This window comes from Neolamprologus multifasciatus, chromosome 14, assembly GCF_963576455.1.
Source record: "Neolamprologus multifasciatus chromosome 14, fNeoMul1.2, whole genome shotgun sequence".
Lineage (NCBI taxonomy): Eukaryota > Metazoa > Chordata > Actinopteri > Cichliformes > Cichlidae > Neolamprologus > Neolamprologus multifasciatus.
In genome coordinates this window covers 18,633,454-18,654,708 of record NC_140452.1, presented here as the reverse complement: position 1 = coordinate 18,654,708, position 21,255 = coordinate 18,633,454, and the positions used below count along the sequence as shown (strand labels likewise).

Sequence of the window (21,255 nt, the reverse complement as noted above, 5' to 3'; positions counted from 1 at the left end):
GATAGATAGATAGATAGATAGATAGATAGATAGATCCTAAAGTTACCAGCCTGCAACATTGACAGTCTTTTCCAAGAGTCTGCTGGAGAGAAGACAGGGTCGAGCATAGGGCATTGCACCTCTGTCTAACAACTTCACCTTTGTCACCTTCTCCACCTCGCCAGGATAAATGCACTACATGCCAAATTGGGCTGTGTACAGTAGGACAAAGAGATCAAAAGGAGACACAGACAGGAAGCAATTTACTCTCAATTTTTCACCACGCACACAGGCGGAAGCCTCTCTTCAACCTATACCTGTATGTTTATCTCTTAATTGACCCTATCTGTGCTTATCTAATCTCTCCTTTCATCTTTCTGTCTCAAACTATCTCTCCATCTCTGTCTCTCTCTCTCTCTATCTGGGCAGACACACAGGGGCGTAATGGACAGGGACCTCCACAGTATTTATTCAATCAGCCTCATAACCTTGTCGCTGGTTGGTCGGCCCATTAATGCACTCACCCAAATAGACCCCGCCACTTTGACTGCTAATGCTCCAGCTAGCTAGCAGCACAACAGGCTTCTGAATGTCAGAAGTGTCATCTAGACGGAGAGTGTGAAACAACCACACTCGAGAGAAGCGAGTCAACTTATTCTGTCATGGCACAGTGGGAAATTTATGAAAAAGAAAAGTGTAACTTCTGAGAGCACTGGGAGTAACAAAAATTTTAAAAAATCAAAAAATCAAATACTGTGCCCACAGCTGTAGAGATCAACTTGTATCAAGTGTGACCGCAGGTGTTCACAATGTTGCTGCAGTGCTCCATATTCATAAGTGTGGTGCACGTGTGCCAGCCTGAGTGTGTGCGTTTGAGACCCCTACCCTATAGAGCCGTGCACTCTTGGCTCAGCCTCAGCAGCAACAGAAGAGGAGGGCACTGCGGCGAGCGCTCACAGCCGCTGTTTGCAGTGCGCTTCTCTCTGGCTGCTTGCTTGGCTCCTGCTCTGTTTATTTTCAGCAGGGACGTTTAATTAGGGCCTCCAGCTGTCAGAGGTTCGTTAGCGTGCCCCTCCTTTCCCCGGGCCGCCCCTCCCCATGGGGAGTCAGGGGCATCAGGCAAATGAACACATTTAAGTCAAACAGCACGCCGACAGACAATAGCTCCACTGCCATGCCACCAGCTCCCCTAGGTAGAGACATGGTTGTTTTATGCCTCATCTCCCCAACCCCTGGGGCCCAATACAGAGGCTGGCCAAGACTGCCAATGTGGAGGCAGAGGAGTTCTCATTGCCCACTAGAGACTACATGCACACTGCACTCATGTAAAAAGGGGAAGAGCAGGACCGAGCCTGTGCGATTTATAGTTTACAATAAAAACAACCGTTTCAGAGAATTTTTCACAAATTTTGGGGATTAAAAAATATCAAAGAAATATGTAAAAGGTTGTTTTAAGGGTTGTATACATTAACATCACAGCAAAGAATTATTTTATAAGAATTGTTTGCTCTGTACAGCTGAATAATGGTGACCTTCGCACACAATCAAAGTCACACTCTGGGCTCCCTCCATAGCTGGGCTGCGAGGACGTTAGCGTGTGTGAGACCCTCCCTTTGAAACCCTTGGACCTCCCTGTGTTTATAAGGAGACAAGAGTCAGTGGGAAAGTGGGAGTGTAACCCAGAGTGTTCAGGCGGTGCACCGAAAAACTATTTTATTTGTGTTAATTACCTTACTTAAGCGCAATTATTTTATTTCGGCTCAGAGTGAGTCTTTACTGCCGTTTTCCTGCTCTCTCTGCTGCTTTCTGTATCGCTGTGCGTGCTGTCTACTAAAAACGATGTTCTCATACAGCTACTGCATTCTCAGTTACATGTCAAGGCAAATAAAATTCTGCCTCACTCTGTTTGTTTGTCATGTTTTACAGCTGTAATCAACTCATCTAAAGATGTGACTCGTCACCCTGGAACTCTGAAAATGGAGAAGGCGCTTTTTCATGCGCTAAATGATGTAAAAATATGTGTTAGAACCAAAACTAGATCTAACCAAGGAGTTTTGTCTTAGCCATGGCTTTTGTTACCAACCAGTAGCTGAAAGAAAACTTACAGTAAAAAAAAACCTAGTTAAGTATAAAACCAGGACTCCTTAATGGGAGTAGAACCTCATTCTCCTCAATGAAAGTCTTACCGATTTTGTGTATGATGCTGCTGTCCTAGTGCATCACACAGAGGCTCTTAATGTTACTTTTTGCACTTTTAGATTTTTTTTCTTTCGCTTAAAATAAGTGAAGAATTTGTATTATTTTTAGTACATTTTAGAGCAAATACTGATCGATGGCCTATTGCAAAGGTCAGGCTAATCAGGGCTGAGCCTGATTCACAAAATCTGCAAAATCCAAGCAGAAAGTTTTACACATTTACATCAAGTAAACCTACAAAAGCTTTGTTGAACTTGCAACTATTCCTGTAATTTACAAATGATGGAAAATTCTGAAAGATGACAGCTCTCATCTGCCATGTGCTCACAAGTTATTTTTGTAAAGCTGTAAAAAGCCTGGTGTTGTCTTTCAACCTCTCGATCTCCTCCGTTTTCATGCCCACAGATGAATAAAAGCTTTCCCCACTTAAATACAAAAAAAAAAAGGTTTTAACATTCAAGGCCCATTTAAGACATAGGCAGTTCAGTTTTCAGTGCAATCAAAATTTAACTGATAATGCTTTCTTGACAGCTCTCCTCTGTTCTTCATTCATCCAAGTCTAAAGGTAAAAGTAAAGTATATACACAGTACAACAGTGATGAAGCATTCCTATGAATAAAATTTGATCAAATCGAGAACGTTCAATATCATGGAAGATGTAGAAAACACGGTTGGAAATAACATGAACAGAATATTTGATGTAGCTAGTTTTCTATCTTGCCTTTCATGTTGTTGAGTAGTTGTAAATGAGTGTCTGGAGCATCTGGGGAGATGAAGTTTGGTATTCTGGTTGGAGGGCTGAAAACTACTTATCATGCATTACGGCCCTGGTTGGACCTCAGGATTTGGAAGTCAAAAGACTTTTTAATGTACAATTTTTCAGCTGCTGATCAATCGGCGGCTTCTGGACATGAAGATCTCTCTCCCTCCTCTCTCGCTCAGCATTCCATATTCCAAACTCGCTCGGCATTCTGCTTCCGTATCGGAGCTCCGGCTCCGATTGACCTTGACGACTCTGGATGATTCCCAACCCAAGGTTCTCTCCAACTCTCAAGGGCATTGGCGTCTGCAGCCACCCCTCCCTCACACACACACACACGCACCCATCCACCAATTTCGCCTCTCCCATCATCCTCACCACACATCCTTCTCCTATAACCTCTCCTTTGCTCCTCCCTGGCCCTTGGCTGGATCATTAATTATCTAATGGAATCAATACGGCCTTAGATTGGACCAGTGTGACCCCGCCCGCCCCCAGGTATCTCTGCGTTGATGAGGAGGAAGAAAAAGTGTTTGGAACGGGTGTAAAGGAATGATAATAACGGCACCGTGTGTTCGTGAGAGTGAAACACCATCGTACACAGCGTGGACTGTCCCTAAACTGAACGAATACAGAATAAAGAGATCAGCAATAAATAAATGATTGGAGAGGGAGAGGGGGTGGATGGGGAAGGCGTGGGGGGATGGAGAGAGCATAAGTAGAGGCAGATAGAGGCAAATCAGACAGTCACAGAGAGAGAGAGAGTAGTAGTGAAATGATAGACAAATAAAGAAAAAGATGGGAAAAAAGGAGAGAGAAAGAGATTTACTAATGTTCACCCTAATCAATATCTTTGTCTTTCTCCTCTTTTATTACAGAAGGCTTTGGTGAGCGCTCTTTGATGTCCACTCCTAACCGGTGTGGAGATACACAGAATCCAATACATGCCTGTCATAATTACCGTCTACCTTGGCCCCAAGTGTACACAAAAGGAGTGCTTGACTGCACCTGCACTGTATCAAATATGAAGCTGAAGCTACCATTACACAGAAAACCATATTTACAGCAAAAATGATGTATCCCCTGTAGATTGCTCTGCAGATTTATTTATTTTTTCATCATACGAACTGAATGCAATCCCTTTCTCAGTAATTCAATTAATGAAAAAGACCCGCCGTCTGCTGAGTCCGAAGGTCTACAGTCATGTTGCTATAGAAGCAACCACATATACAAGATCATCCAAATAGTGCATGAAAGTATGTTATGTTTCAAATACTTTAGTCCTACACCAGGAGAAAAACAAGTTCTAGGGTTAGGCTTCCCTGTCGGTAAAAGTAGTCTGCATATGGCAGGAATAATATTTCAGTTCCAATTTAATACACTAGATATTTAAATAGTGCACCAGAGCAACTACAAAGTATTAACAGGAGTACAAAACATTAAAACATGGATATGGCTGAGGGGAAAATGCAGTAAAAAAATTGCATTAAGTAAGTCAGTAAAAATGTTCCGTCCATCATTAAGTTAACCATCTTTGACCTTTATGATTTATATGCTTCAAACAGAAACCCCCGAGCACAAGGTTAAATAATAAATGCAGTCTATTCTGGGGTTAAATACTCCAACATTAATGCTAGGGAAGGCTTGAGGTGAAAAGTGAGACTTCAAATACTTTTTCTAAAAAGAATGTCAGTGTGCTCACATGTAAGGGGAATACTGATAACATTCCCACATATTGCAGCGTTTCCTATTTTTTCAAGCGCTCCCAAAATCTAAGCTAATAGTGAGCGAACACCAAAAGGGAGAGAGAAGGCAGAAACTTCTCCCTCTCACTGTGGAAGAGTCAGCCAAGTGGATGCAGCTCTCTATACGGCTGAAGATGGTAAATCCACTCCCGCAGGCAGAGACCACATCAGCACTGACCTCCAAATAACCACAGGCCAGAGAACAGCACACAGGGTCACTCAATCTCTCCAACACACACACACACACAAACAAACAGCAATGTGTGCGCTCAAACCAGGACTTGAAAGCACACTCTAGCTCTGCACACCAGCACAGAGAAGTCCACATGCTAATATAGACACATCAATTAGCATGGTGCAAATGTCAGAGTTCAGAGCGCCGTTGCACAAAATGTGTAGGTGTCTGGCAGTACACTTGGGGGAACCAGGATACCCGCCGGGCTCACACTATATTTCCACGCAGATGCGTTTGGGTTTTTTTTGTACATTTCCAGATATATTTTGCGTAAGTTCTACTTAAACTATAAAGTAGAGATTGTAAAGAAAAAGACACGAAGGAGTGAGGATTTACGCTCTGAAGCCCACACCTGATCTGGTATTCCATCTAGAGGGAAAGTGTCTGCAAACGTGGACATCCATACATTGTGTGCATATCACTAAATAACTGTGTCTGCGAGTGTTTGCGCACGAAAGAGTGGTGGATCCCTTCAGGCTGGTGTGTGAATGACAGCAGGGGTTATGTAAGGAGCCACAGCGGGGCCGGAGTGGACAGTCCGACCGGAGATCAGGTCAGCAGAGTGTGACACTAAACACATCTCTCTGACACTGCGCTGACACCCTCTGTCACAGACCCACACACTGTCTGTCAACGCTCTTCACACATACACTGGCACGCACGCACGACGGGAGCTGGAAGTGTGTGAGCGGCTGTCTGTCAACACGCCACACACTGACCACGTTGGTGTGTGTCTGTGTGTGGAAGAGAGCAACAGAGAGAGACAAAAATATCAAGAGAGGAAAGGGAGAGGCGAGGCGAGGTGTCTGTCTACCTGAGAACTTGTCAATGAGTCAAAAAAAGTGGCTGCCTGCCTCTGTCTACTAACCAAGATAAATTCCTAAAATGCTTACCTGCTGTTGCGCTTCTGAAATGAGCAATTTTATCCACTCGTGTGATCATCATTTATGCAAAGCGAACAAAGAAAAACATCAGAAATGCACGCCAGCTCTGATCTTTGATGAGCTGAAAAAGAGGTGATCTCAGAGCAGCCTTTATCACATTTCCCTGTTTCTTTTTTCTGCAGTCTTCAAACAGGGCTCTTACCAACATTTCCACTTTCACACAGTAATCCGAGTCAGCTTCTGTCACACAGTTGCCCTTTGGCATAAACTGCAGCTCCCTGAATGCAAAAGCCGAAGAAGAAACCTGCATCTGGGACTAATAAAAAAGGCCCGAAGGTAGGTCACGACCAAAGCGTCCCGCACACGCAAGAAGTGAAACGGATGGGGAGGCTTGGTGGCTCAGTGGGTCGGGGTATAAACTGTACCGTGCTCATGCAATGACTCGGCCTGACCCTGCTTCATGTCAGTGTTCTGATCCAGTCTGTACTCATCTAATGCCGATTTTTTTAAAAGTGGGGGGAAAAACTGCAAAATTACACCAGTGTGGACGGTAACTTTTTTTTTTCTAACTGCTGGTAACATTTTGACACCCGAATGAGGAAGTCTGCACTGAATGCACTTATTTGGTTGGATTTTATCTGCAGCACCTGCAATCTCAGCAGGTGTGGCTGCAAATGATGCTTTAGGTGGCGTACGAGACGGAGCAGAATTTATAGCAAACACATGCCACTGATTTCAGAGTGATGCTGAAGGAGAGTATACAAAATAAGCACTCAAGGCAAATATCCGCATATGGAGGAGTGCAGACTTACAAACTGAATCTGGCAGGAAATCAAACAAATCTCATTTTTGCACTTGCCCGTCGACGCACATACTCATAAATGCGCATTTTTCTATTCTGGTAGTCTGACTTTTTCTTCAAGTGACAAGCCTCTGAGCGCAATAACAGAAAAAAAAATTATGAAAAAAGAAAAAAAAACAAACGAAAACACTCTGTGATAGTTTGTTATTTACTTTACAGCAGCAGTGAACACCGTGCGTTTGTCACAGTCATTCTGCCAATTTGGACCACCTGCTGCAAACACCCTGAAGGCAGCGAATGTTACCAAGCCAGTAAACTGTGACCAATTCTGCCTCCGCAGGTGGAGACGGGCAGGCAGCCGTTCACTCTGTGCCTCCATATCTCAAATGGCACGCACACACACTCAAGCACAGGAAATCTGCAAAGAGGTGCACTCAGCACAAAACATAAACATGCGTAATTATTCGGCTTATCTGAAAAAATGAAGATTGGAGTGAAAATGCCTGCCAGCTTAACTGAACTGATGAAGAAGTTTGTTGGGAAGCGGTATGCTTGATGTGTATTAATATTATTCATAATAAATGTTATAAAGTTAGACTTTTTTTTTTTATTAAAAAAAGCATATTTCTGTGTTTTTCTTTTCTCTAACTAAATAGATTTAAACAAGCTGACACAGTACAAACAGACTCCAGTAAAAAAGGTTGAAAAGATACGGTTTTACCAATGTGTCCTCTTTCAATTTTTGTAATAACAACCACACTGATGATGGACTAATTTAGCAATATAAATGAAATCAAGTAAAACATTTATCGCCCATCCTAAACGAGACTGGCTACAAATGTTATCACCATGGCTACCAAGCTTATCTTTCATCTAAAGGGGGGAAAAAGTACTTTTGAAGTAGATTCAACAAAATACAATAAAAGTTTGATAAAATTTAATCTTGTACAAATTATTTAAAACTCACAGCAAACACCAAACAAACAGATCAAAATTCAGTCATTTTAAACCAAATTATTAAATAAAAGGAGACACAGTTATTCCTTCTAGTCACAGAACTTTACAATGTGATCAGTGTGTGTGTGTGTGTGTGTGTGTGTGGTCATGCATGTGTATTCTGACTGTAAGTTGTTAGGTCCATTATCTACTCACCTGACGGGCATTTCCAACATTCAATCCACCGCTGTCGACCTGATCCACTTTGTCTCCTTCTTCTTCCTCCTTCTCTTCTTCGTCTTCTTCTTCTCCTCCTCCTCCCTTTCAATGCCCCTGCTCTGCCCTGGCAGTGCCCCCTCCCTCCACACCTCCACCAGCACCTCGAGCTTAAACACGGCAGGCAAACACTGAGTGTGTGAGCCAAGGGGGCTGGGACAGGGGCAGCGGCAATCCCCTCACTTTCACAAAAGCCGTGGCCGTGCAGCCGGACACATCGTGGACTCCCGTTGCACGGAGAGTGTGTGTGTGTGTGTTTGTGAAAGAGGGAGAGAGCGAGAGCGCAAGAAAGAGACGGAGAACGTGTGTCTGTGTGTGTTTGTGCGAAGTGGAGTGAGCTAGCTGATGTAGCTCTCCTCGGCTCTCAGACTCACTTCACTAACACTCTGCTCCGCTGCTTCTTTGAGATGGACTCGGATTAGGACACAGCCAGTGTGAGAATCTCTTTCTCTCTCTCTTTCTCTCTCTCTCTCTCTCTCTCTCACTCACTCTCTCTCCAGCCAGCATGCTCCCTCCCACCCTTCCTCTCTCCCGCTCACTCATTCATTCTCCTTGCTGAGCTTCTTTCTTTTCATTTCCTCTTGGGAAAGCCGTGCACACCAGTTGTCTCTGCCTTCAGCTGCTCCCTTTCTCTCCCTCCCTCTCTCTCTCTCTCTCTCTCTCTCTCTCAGTCACTAGTAAATATAAAAGGCATGCTTGTACAGCCCCTCGCCTCAGTCTCTCTCTGGCTGGCTCTCCCCCCCAACTCGCTGTGTCTCATGCTTTCGTTTATCCCCACCTCCATGTGCCCCCCTCACTTTCTTTCTCACTGTCAAAGCTGCCTTTCAAATGCTGATTAGCAGCCAGAGTAAAAGAGGGAAAGAGAGACGGAAAGAGATGGAGAGAGGATGACTAAAACAAGTGGGAGATTCCATCACATCCAAACATATTGTAATGACTCCCCGTCCTGTACACACACACACACACACACACACACACACACACACACACACACACACACACACACACACACACACACACTATCCTCAACTGAACAATAAGTACTACCCCAGAAATTGTAACTAATTTTCTCCAATGTTTCACTGTTTTACACTAAACTAAACATTTTTCTGATGTTTACTTTTGACGTGTTCAGCTTTCAATTTTTTCCATCTCTACAAACACGGAAAACAAACAGCTTAGGTCCTAATCAATCAAAGCTGCCACAAGCGTGACATCACTACTTTTTAAGATAAGAGCTACCTTGGCTAAGGTTAGCGAAAGATCAAAGTTGTGTTTAAAAGTTTGACTTGTTAAAAGAAAGACACGAACAGAAACGACACGCTTTCCTGATCCTGCTACTCATCATCTGTAACTATGTTATCTACTTTCGCTTTGTCTTTTAAGACATAAACCTCATATCCTTTACTTCACACTGTGATTAAGTGAGGTTATTTTAGGCAGATCACCGTCACCTTCAGTGATTAGCAGAACCATAACACTGTTTTGGAGAAAAGCAAAAAAGGATGTTTTTTGGAAATAATAGTTTTTATACATGTTGGAATGATTACTTTTTTTGTTTTCTGCTTAACAAGATTTTGGAGAACAATAAAAACAACAAAGAATTAATATTGTAATAGCATAGGGTTAAGGTTAGGCTCAGGGATGATGACTTAGACCTTACATTTTGTAAACCTCCATAAAGTTCACAAACTAATGCACAAATGAGCTGCTAAGTTCAAAGTATTTACCTTGAAAGCATACTGGAAAGCATAAACTACTGTGAGTACAAGAAAATAATTATTAGAATGCAATGTGTTAAATTTGTTTAGATCACAGTAATAAGGAAGGATTGGTCTGTGTTTCAGTTTGGTTTAGCTGTGTCCTGAGAGTGTGTGGAATTGTTTAGAGAGAAAGGAATTTATGGACACTGGGGGTCTGGTGTCATAAATAAAAGGAGTCAGGAAGCTACAGTTGGGGGTTGCTTTACCTTTAATAAAAACTCCTAATTGTTATAACTTAGAAGTAGGTTTGCAGGAGACTCTCCACCTGATCTGTAAATGTAAGACAACAAGAGGCCAACGACCCAGTGGATGCAGAGTGGTGGTCTCAATATTTGTAATATGTTAACTCTGTTTTGTATGTGGTCTAAAGGAATTTGGTGTAGCTTGGGTGAGGTTACGTTTATGACCCCCAGGAAGTCACGTACGCAGAGACACACACACACAGTGCTTAAACTGTTACACTCACACATCGACACGCACACTCACTCACATGCACTCACACATACATACAGGTACGCACATACATTCACTCACATAGGCATACGGGTACGCGCACACACAGGCACTCACGTGCTCGTGCATACACACAGACCCACAGAGTTTGCAGCACACCATGGGGGGTTTTATGATGGGGTCACTTCTATAACGCTGGCAGTAACTAACAAAGGAGTGAGGATTTTGCAGAGGGATACCGGCCTCGTCTTCCCTTCTAGAAGATGCATGCTTAAATGAAGATGAATAAAGATGAATAAAGGTTTTGTGAAATGACTACTGAGTCCGGTGCCATCTCTGGAAGCTTCGAGGAATAAAACGAACCGGGGTAAAACTGATTTTGCAACACTACATATTTAATGACATCTTACTCTACTAACACAGAGTAAGAGTCATTAAATATGTCTCTTGCAGGCACTCTTACTTGCAGAACTTCAGAAATATAAAAGTTTCTGGACCTTTTTAAACTCTAAAAGCTGTGATAATCGCAAAAGAACCAATGATCATTTATTAATTTCACTCTAAAGTGTAAAAAAAAAGTTTAAAAAAGCAAGATTTGAATTATAATTATATTAGGAAGCTTATCCCAATATTACTTCACTACAAGACCATCCACTGCTTGTTTTTGGCATATCCCATTTAAAAACAAAATCATCACCTGTCTGCAAAATGAATGATTAAATAAAAATAAACAAATAAAAAAGGCTGACTAATTGAACCATCTCGACGGGATGCCAATCATGCAAAAACTTTGGTCAAATTTTGAGGTAAACATGATCATTACAGGCATTGTGCAAAGGCAAATGAAGAAGGAAGTAGGCCTATTTTCAAAGGGTATCAGTTATACTCTACCCTAATACCTCTAAAACCTTACTTTCTGTTATATATAGAATGATGTAAGGTTGGATTTCCAAACTAAAGACAGACAAAATTTCAAATAAAGAGGTGAATGTATCTAATCCCCGGGCTTTCAACTTCTCTGAAAGGTTTTCAATGCTATTTTTGCTACTTTCGTGCTGAGGAGACATAAGCACATCACAGACCTCTTCTTTTCTTGTCTTTTGCTCAGTTGTGGACAGAGACAGGTGCAGACAAGAACAATGTGTAATTATGTCTGCTATAATTTTTTATCTCTTGCCTGCAATCATCCATAGAAAACACCAACAATCAAACAACTCCTTTTGAGCAAGCACTTGGCGACACTGGGAAGGAAAAACTCCCTTTTAACTCCCGTTCTCAGGGATGTACTATTTACCAAACAGAAACATCCTGCTGTTATCTGACTGTTGCAAATCAGGCTTTGGCTCAACATAAATGTATAGCTCAAGACGCAGTGTTACTATCTTTAGAGTTTGAATTTGGTAATTCAACACAGACAAAAGAGGGAAATGATGTTCAAAAGCACTGGTTTCTGCAAAGCTTGACACTCAGATGAAGAGCTCGGAGCTAAACTAGTTTGTTTAAAATATGTTTTTACATTATTGTTTAAAGACGCAAACAGAGAGGTCAAGTTGAGCATTACAGCCCCCACTTTTAATGGACTGGGCTGTCATGAGTATAGTCCTCGTCTATTCTCCAGAGCTGACCAATCACAGCTGCCATAGACATATAACTGATTTGAAAAGATTCTGTTCACAAAGATTTGAAATATTTAGCCAGTCAGCAAAAGTCTGCTGCTTTCTACTCTGAATTAAATAACACCTTTGATGACACGTAGAATAGAAATACTTTTTGTAAAAAGTACAACGTCCAAAATTGCAATTGAGGGCACTTAGTTACATACAGCTACTGTCCATAGTCCATGCATGCTAAGACTAACAAATACACACACAGACAGAGACAAAAACACATTCAATCAAAGATGCAAACATATACCTGAACAAATAATCACACTCAAAGACTCACTCAAGCACTCTCTCTCCCACCAATCTCCCTCCCTCCCTCCTCCCCCGTCCCCTCTCCTCTATTCGTTCCCCTTGCCCTCAAACACTACTCAGAATATTGATACATCACCCCCTCCTCCTTCTTCTTTCTCTCTCTCTCTCCCTCTCCCTCCGTCTCTCTCCCTCCATCACTCACTTTCTCTACTGAATACTGATAGGCTGTCTACTCCGTGGTCTGAGTTTCAAATCTCTCCCTCCCTCCTGCTCCCTCTGTCGCTGCACCGGCTGCAAAAAACAGCAACATAAAAGAGGAAATAGCAGAAGTTAATGCACTGAGGTAGACATAAATTCAGTTAAGTACCATTTCAGATTATGTCAAGCTAAAAATGGGCTTAACATTGTGGAAAGGAGGGGGGGGGGGGTTGACAGAGACAGAGGAGGGAGGAGGAAAAGTGCTGCTTTGGTTGGCTGTCTCGCCAGCGGAAACTGGCCGAGTGGCTCGCAGCACAGTAGTGAACTGGCGGCCGGTAACAAAAGGGAAAAGACGTGTGAAAAGTTCAGGCAAATGAAGACACATTCAGGGGTTTTTGTCTGACTCCCCCCACCGCCCCAACCTCATTGTTGGGCATGTCGACTGTGGCGCGGACAGGGTGGGGGGAAGAAGGGAGTGAATGAGGTTGTCAAAGAGTCCCAGAGAGTCCCCTCTACCTCACACACACATGCAAACACAGACACACACTCACACACAACATCTTGAAACAGCTGAGAGCAAGAAAGCGCAAGAATTAGTAAAAGAAAGAAAAATGGCACATACTAAACTGTCCTGCTTTTCCTATGGATGGAAAGGTGGCAAGGCCTTTCAGACTATTAGTGTATCTACAACTCTGAGTGTGTGTAAGATTAAGTGTGTGTCTGCGCGGGAGAGAGCTGTGTGTGCCTAGTCTCTTTGGAGGAGGTTTTCTGTCTGCATTAGAAGTGCGGAGCGTCTGAGATGCTGGTAGAGGGAGTGTGTGATTTTGTCCTCCAAGTCTTCCCCAGGCGTCCTTGAAGGAGACTTGAGGGGAATATCTGACTGTGTGTGTGTGTGTGTGTGTTTGTGACAGTGAGCCCTCACAGGCTGAGTTTAGCACCAGAGGCTTGCCTCGCAGAGCAGCATTACAGGTGTTCCCTGCACAAATCAGGGTGCTCCTGGAAATAAGAGAAACCACAACCTGCAGCTGGAGAATTAACACGGCCTGCTGAATGAGAAATGTAATTAAATCAGGTGAATAAATAAGACTAAAAATGGGGGGAAAAATCCTTACTCAGTGTGTTTCTGTAAGTGTGGGCCTTCACATGCAAGTGGTATAGCGTGTAATGACTGTAGCAGTCAACGAGACAGTCACACCCATGTCTGACCTTGTTTCCCCGCCTGTCTACACATGCTATCGGCTGTGGTAAGTTCGATGTAGTGACAGTAAACTGCCCTTTCAGGAAAGCAGTGCAGACAGGTTAGCGATAAAGGAAATATCTTGTGAAGAGAGCTAAAAATATACCACATGCATTAAAAGACCAAGCTTTTTTTTAAAAATCATGAAAAACTGTTATTTTTGCTGTAAGCAATAAAGCACCAGGAAGGTTGTGGAACTTGCATGAAACACTTTTGGTACTAAAAGATCCTAAGTGTAGCAAGAAACTATCCCCCATTATTATAACAAAGTTCACACTGGCCGTACAAACACTGACAGCAGGCCACTCTTTTATTTTCATTACATCCTATTCCTTAGGTGTGCACAGATGCAACTTGTGGAAGTTTAATGTGGAAGAAGTGGTGAAAAAATGGAGCTAAAAAACAAAAACTAAAAACTAGATAGAGCAAAACATGTCAAATTAACCGGCGTGTTAGCTGTAGTAGTACCAGCACCAACCAGTAACCAGGCCTCACATTTACAGGCGGCTGCTGCTGCTAGCACCCACTGTGGAGAAGCCCAGAAGAAGGGGCAGCAGTCCCAACAACAGAGTGAGGAAGAGAGAGAGAGAGGAAGGTGAAATTAATGTGTTAAGAAAATAGATGGAGGGATATAAACAAAGAGTAAAATGCATGGGTGCTTTCACTATGAGCCACTGCTAACAGATAAAGTGTAGCTTTTAACTGTCACATGCTGCAGTCCAGCTAAGAACTAACCTAACAATAGCTGCACCAACCAAGCAAAATGTCAATATCTCTCTCTTTCAAAATGTCCTGATCAAAAGTTTTAGATCATTTGAAAAATAACTGCAATAAATTGGATGCTCAAAAAAAAAACGTTTTGTCTCACTCCGATTTCTTCTTGCTGCACGTTGAAGTTCTACTTGAAATCTTGTTAAGATCCAGTCATGCAAAATATGATTTTTCAAGTTGATTGGGACTGTAAACATGTAATGCCAAAGGCCTGCTCGGTTTAACAAGTGGCAATCTAAGTTACTGTTGCCTTCCCTTCAGCTTGAAACATTCTGGCTTCACATTGATGTCAGAGGTCTTTGTCCTGTGATCTTGGACATCAATGAGGCACTTTCAGTTGGAGAACTGCTGCTCATTGGATATTTTCTCTTTTTCAGACCGTTCCCTATCAACCTTAGAGACCGTTGTGCAGGAAAAGTCCCAGTAAATCAGCAGTTTCTGAAATACTCTGACCCCAACAACCATAGTATCATGACACAGTGTGTAATAGGCACGCTGGTCCACTGTGTCCATTTGACACTTTACCAGTTTCAGTACGTAGCAGTAAGCTGCTGAGATATTTTATTTCAAGCCAATATGAAAATAATCACGGGAAAGCGCTTAAACGGACATTACTGACACATTTACATGTAAATCCATATTAGCTGCCTAGCTTTATCGTTTCTGGAATGTACTTCTTACCTTCTTTGCTCACTAGAGACTTCTTCCCTTTAAATATATTCTCTCCTCCTGCTGTAACTTCTGCATGCATGTCCATTTCACGTTTTGGAGAGACAAAGCGTGAAATAGACACAACGGACTGGCGTGTCTATTACACGCTTTGCTGTGAAGTGTCACATAAAGCCACTATTCTTCCCTATTCTGATACTCGGTGACTGTATTGAGCTCCTGCCATGTGATTGGCTGATTAGGCATTTGAGTTAACAAACAGTTGAACAAGTGAACCCAATGAAGTGACTGGTGAGTATATTTTCTGTTGCCACATTTTTACCTGTAAAGGTAACTCTAACTACTAAATAAGTTTGTTTATTTTAAGTAGGGGGAGGAGTAAACTCATAATTAAGTACACTATATTCACATTTACTTATTCCCTATTCCTTATTTGAAGCAGGAAAGGAAGGAAAGTGAGGCTACAGAAAAGACTAAAAGCATAGACGCTCGTTCTTAACCCAAAATCTGACTTGGCGTAAAAAACTCATGACATGAGATGCAGCTGAAATTTATTGGGAAATAAAAAAACATCTTCTGTTCGGGGATCATAGGTGACGACTATTTACTTTACTTTACAAAAAGAGAACTTATGGCTGCTATTCAAGCTTAGGTCACAAACAATGGGAAGAAAACCTGTGGCGGTTTTATGTTAAAGACAGATGAGATTTATAACGTGTCCCCTGACCTAACACACCCTACTTTCTGTTTCCGTAGAAAGTAAACACAGCGAAACTGGCAGCAAAAACACACTGCGTCTGTGCGCTGAATGAAAATGAAGCTGTTCTGCTGAAAACTTCCAAAAATAAACCAAGCATATAAACAATGAATTTTAACATACAGTATCTAAATGTGCAGACAATGACTAATTGTGTGATCTTTAATGATTAATCAACAAAATGCACCAAATAAATAATCTTTGATTTTTTGGATAATAGTCACCTTCTGCTACTGATCATAATTGTTAAAGCGAAATTATAACATTCCAAGTCTTGTTCTAAGTAATTAAGAGGTAGTTTCTTCTTGACATTCAAGTAGCAACTGTTAAAGTGGAAGTCCTACAATTGAGCACATAAACAACAGTTTACTGGTGTTTATTAGACCAAAATGACACCATTAGGTTGCATTTTCCCCTTCCCTATACAGCAGCGCATAAAAGGCATAAAAGGGTGTTTGAAGATAACTGCCACAGAGTAGATAATATTCCAAATCTATCAGACAATAATTCTTTGAGGGCATGTGGCCATTAAGGAGCCATTTCTCCTTTTTGTTGAATATGCTCCTCCATATTTCATTGAGATGCATATCTGCTTCTCACACTGTCTGCCTGCATCGCTATTCTCTATTCAACAGTGACCCATTGCTCCCTGCCATACAATCCTTCACCTTTCTGGGCTTAAAAGTAATTACCACTTTAATTTGCTGTCCGCTTTTGTGCATGCCTGAGTGTATCTGTAACTGACTGGAGTGCCTGCTGTGTGTATTAATGTGTGCGTGAGGGGGGTACATGTATGCATACAAGAGATAATAAAGGGCGCGTATTCACATAAATGTGAGTAGAGGTGAAAGAATTAGTCAATAATTGATTAAACGAACTGACAACACTCGATAATTAATTGTTTGTTTCTCAACCATAAATAAAGCCGCTGTCTTCCATTTTTGCATCTTAATTGTGATGATTTGCTGCTTCGGTATTTCACAAACAAGCGTAAGACATTGCGACTGATTCAAACAATTAAACGAAGCCCCCAAAAGGTGTGCACATCTTTATGTTTTCTGAGTAACATTAATGTTTTGCATGCATACGTGTATAAGTGGTTTGCACAGATCCGTGATTGGTGAGTACCTCTTCAACTATTATTTGCCTTGATAAAATCAAAATATGTATTCACATGCATGACTGTGAATAGCTGTGATTTTCTTAAATATAGAAATGTAACAAAGTGCTATTGACGTGTGTGTGTGTGTGTTTTTTTAAATATATGAGTGCTGGTGTGTGTGCGTGTTTATGGTTAGCCTCCCATTGGCCCAATTACTCCACAAGCAAAACCCCAAAGCTTCCAATCTCTCCTCTAAAATCCCTCACCCCTCTCACCTCACGGTCCCAGTGGTAGAGCCTCCAAACACCCCAACCTTCCAACCCCGCCCCACAGCCCCGCACGGCCAGATTGTCCATCACAATACACCCAACCCTTTGCAGGACCTCCACCACCTCCACTGTACTTTCTGCTCCCCTTCCCTCCTAAGTCACATGCAGTCATCACCGCTGCTTCACCTTTCTCCTCTTCGACAATCATCTTGTATTTCTCCTCCTTGAATTACCCTGTAAACTCCTCTTTTTGCCCCCTCTTCCCATCTGCCCCTTCCTCACGCCTCCATTCTTCCTCCTCTGCCCTCCCCAGTCCCAGGTGAGCTGACGACACAAGGAGAGCAGAAACACTCTGCGAATATTAATGGTTTGATCTGAATATTAATAAAGCTTGCATCTTAATGATCTATAGAAAAAAAAAACAAAGAGCCACAGTCAGGGCTATACTGCCTGTATTCACGCACACACACACACACACATATTCATAGGCTTGCGCATACATGCAGACACACTGGGCTGAACTATCTGTCCTGCACTGTGTAGATTAGTTAAAACAGGGCCTTATCCTCCAACCTGCTGTTTAAATGCTGAGCATCACGTTCAAGACAAATGTGTTGTCTTTTTTTTCTCCTCTCAGTAAATGAAGACACCTCTTCTTTCCCACGTCCTTCTCCTCTATCTCCTCCTGTTGCTTTCTTCATTTTCTTTTTATCTGCTTCTACTCGTTTAGTTCAGGCAGCCCCCACTCCTCCCTCTACCTCTTACGGTTGCCCCATTTCACCCCTCCTCCCTTCCTCTTTACCAGCACCCTCCCTCTATCCCCCCCCCCCCCAACTATCTCACCCTCTCACGCTCTATCACTTTCTCACTAGATTACCCCATCTCTCCCTCTCTCCCACTCCCAGCCTCACCTACTCGATATTCCAGCCTTGTTCTCCTGCAGTCTCCAGCACAACTTTCTGACCCACTTCCTCTCTCCTCCCTGGCCCCCTGATCAAAGCCTGCAGGACGGCATCGCCTTGGGCAGAGGAGAGGGAGCGAGCGAGATGGGGGGATGAAGGGATCCGTGCTGGGGAAGAGAGAAAGAGACAGATAGAGAAAGGATAGAGCGGCACGAGAGAGAAGGAACAGAGAGATCACAAGGACAGGAAGAGGAGCCAGGTGCCCTCTCAGCCCAAGGACAAAAGCTCTTCCTGGCTGATCACACACACACACACACGCACAGCAAGCCTGTCAGCGCCGTCACATCTGGTCGTGTACGTTATGTCTGACGATGGCATTGACATTAATGTGGTGTGATAAAAAAATACTGTTTTTTTTTGTGAGCCATTTTTGTGTGGGTTTTTTTTTTTTTTTTGCGGTTCGAATCCCCAAAACAAGTCAACTTTACAAGTGATGGCCATTAAAATTCAACAGGATGTTTAATAAATTACACTTTCAGATTACATGTTGTCCAATCTTGTTATTCTGTTTTGCATTCAGGTGCGGCACAGGTGAGTGCACTGACAATGTGTATCTGTATCTCAGCAGGTGTCAGTCAGCCTGCAAACTCTCCCTCCTATTAAGTCATTTTTATCTCAGAACAATTGAAAAAAGATCTGCGCAGATAAGAATTTCAAATATGTTGCACAATCAAGTCATATTTTTCTTGATTGCGGTGCAGCAGCCAGCCCTCTCTCCTTTGTTGATTTTAAGAAACGTGCACTCACTTCTTAAAAGTGAGTACAAAAATTTAGTGCAAACTGAATTTCACAGACATGTTCTAACACATTTTTAAAGCCCAATTTTGAAATAACACTTTTTCCTGCAGCGCACAGCTTCCTCCTCTGTGGAGTCGTTATAATTTTAAGAACCTGTGTCTGGCTTTGAGATGTAAGATCTGTCCATCCCAGTGGCCGTGTCGGTGGGGCAGCTGGGGCGGGCAGAAAGGATGGAGGAACATCAGCCCATTTGTATCCAGAGCGAGGTGGCGTGTACTTTAACATTCCCGGCGCATCCCGACAAAGAGCACTAATTATAAATAAATTAGGGACACGACACGGTGTGCCACAGGGGGACCAGCAAGAGCAGTCACAGAATAGAGAGACTGATAGAGAGAGAAGAGGTTGCGTAAAAGAAATGGAGAGAGTTAGGAGAGAGGGAGAGGAGAAGACAGAGAAGAGCAGACAGGAGAGATTTGGCAATGACATAGAGGAGCAAGTAGGAGAAGAAAGTAGATAAGAAAATAGAGGAACGGAGCACGGGGAGGCCTGGGGATAGAGAGGAGCGCAGAGAGGAGGAGTGAATGCAGGAGGGTATACAAGGCCTGAATCCTCAAAATATAGCTTGAACATACATCTGCTGCCAAAAAACTGACAAGATTCTCTCTAGATGACGGAGGCAGTGCAATATGTTTGAACTGAGATAGAAAAAGGTGGCAGGGAAATTAACAACCAAAATGAAACAGAGGGGAAAAAAATAAATAAACCCAATGCCACATGAACTGAACAGTAAACGCGAGATGGGGGAAAAAATACTATCCTCCATATCTGTTAAGAAATGAGTTCCTGTTATTTTAGAAGTAAATAATATAAATCTGATGAAATAAATACTACACAATAATCATAAGGTTGAGATATCGAGCAGAGTGTTCTACACACACTGGTAGTCAACACTCCCTACCTGCCACTCAAGCTTATCTGAGATGACTTGTCAACCAAGCAAGTGCATGTCAAGAGACTGCTGCATATAGTGTGTGTGTGTGTGAGTGTGTGTGGGTATATGGAGCAGGGAGATCTGTTTCTGTTTCTTTGTGCCCATGTGCACATCGTTTTGTGTGTTTGGAAGCGCACGCATGCTCTCGTCTGTGTCTGGGTGTCTTGCGTGTGTTTAGCTAAGTGTGTGCATGTGCACGGGGAGAGAACCTCGCTGCTATCTAAATGGATCGCACTTCAGAGCGTGCCACCATTTCTCAGAACCTGCCATCTCCACACAGACAGACAAACACACTGGCGGACAGACCGCGAGTGTGGTTTTTCGTGTCGGGGCGTAAAGTAAGGGGTGGGGGGTGGGGTGCATGTTCAACCCACTTGCTCCACTCAAGGTTATGTCCTGCCTGAAAGTTGAGAACTGATGACCGTTGCCACAGCAGGGAAATGCGCTGGAGTTCCGGAGGACAAATAGCCGCTGTCTTTTACTTGCGGCCATTTCTCTGTGTAATGTGAACGTCTTAAATGATGGAAGAACAAAGTGGCTGGAAGATAATGCCAGGAGACATTTATCGTCACGAGAAAAAAAAACCTGCTTTGTGTCTCTCCGGCTGGACCGAGTCTTAGAGCTGGGGGTCAAAGGTCAGCTAGCAGTGACACAGACAGAGAGAGGTTGACAGACTGACCTGCGACTGCCCCACCGATATGCTCACCTCCCAACCACCTACCCCCGCACACACACACAAAAGTGACACCACAGTAGCCATAGTTACTGAGCTGCAGACAAACATGATGTCAGTGTATGACACAGGGGTGGCGAGAAGACGACGAGAGATGAAAAAAACAACTCATCTAAGATTCTCCTCAACACGCTCACGTCCACGTACCACTAACTAGCCCCCAAAAATTAATCTTTCCAGAGAGAATAGGAATCAGCGTGGTTGTTCAAATCAGGCGCGACATAAAGTGCAAATAATATGAAACGGTCAGGGTCTCCATTATCAAAGTCTATGCTTTTGTCTTATAGGCTCTAAACTTTCTGCACAGAGGAGAGTTAGAGAAGAAGAAAGGTAAAGAAGGGCGGGAAGACAAGAGAGCAGCAGCTTGTTGCATTAGCATTCCACCAGCAGAGAGGCTGTCTGTTTGCCTCTGGCAGCAGCCGAGAGAGGGGGACACTCTCTGCATCCTCACGCAGCTCGTCTATCTCTCCCTCTGTCTGTCTCTGCCTGTCTCCCTCTCCCTCGCTCACCCTGAGTCTGTCTGTTACATTTCTCCCACCACTCTGCCACTGCCTGTCACTGTTTTTCTCCACTCTGGATGATTTTCTCTGCAGTCTTCTTGTATATTCCTATCACTCTATCTCAAACTGTCATCTTACTGTTTATCTTTCTCTCTACTAATTTCTATTTTGTCATCTTTTCTCTTTAGCTTTTCTCAGGACCTCGTGGCCCCGATCTCGCACAGAAATGATGCTGTTCACAAACTAGAGAGCCCTACAGATCAAGCCACGAGGGACGATAGTGAGTATTGAAACGACGTGCTGTATCGCGATCTGGGTGGGTTCAACAAGTTCCTATAATGAGTTAAAGTACTCAGATCGTGTTTTTGTTGTAACAACTA

At 43.0% G+C, this 21,255-nt stretch overlaps 1 protein-coding gene across 2 annotated transcripts in view; it reads right to left on the bottom strand.

The window, feature by feature from the left end:
* npas1 (neuronal PAS domain protein 1) overlaps positions 1–20,722 on the bottom strand; it is a 48,726-nt gene extending 28,004 nt beyond the window's left edge. For both annotated transcript variants that reach the window (XM_085130390.1, XM_085130389.1), the window contains exon 1: positions 7,754–20,722. The gene's annotated coding sequence lies outside the window, so the exon portion shown is untranslated. The remainder of the gene's footprint in view (positions 1–7,753) is intronic.
* Between the last annotated feature and the right edge of the window lie 533 nt (positions 20,723–21,255).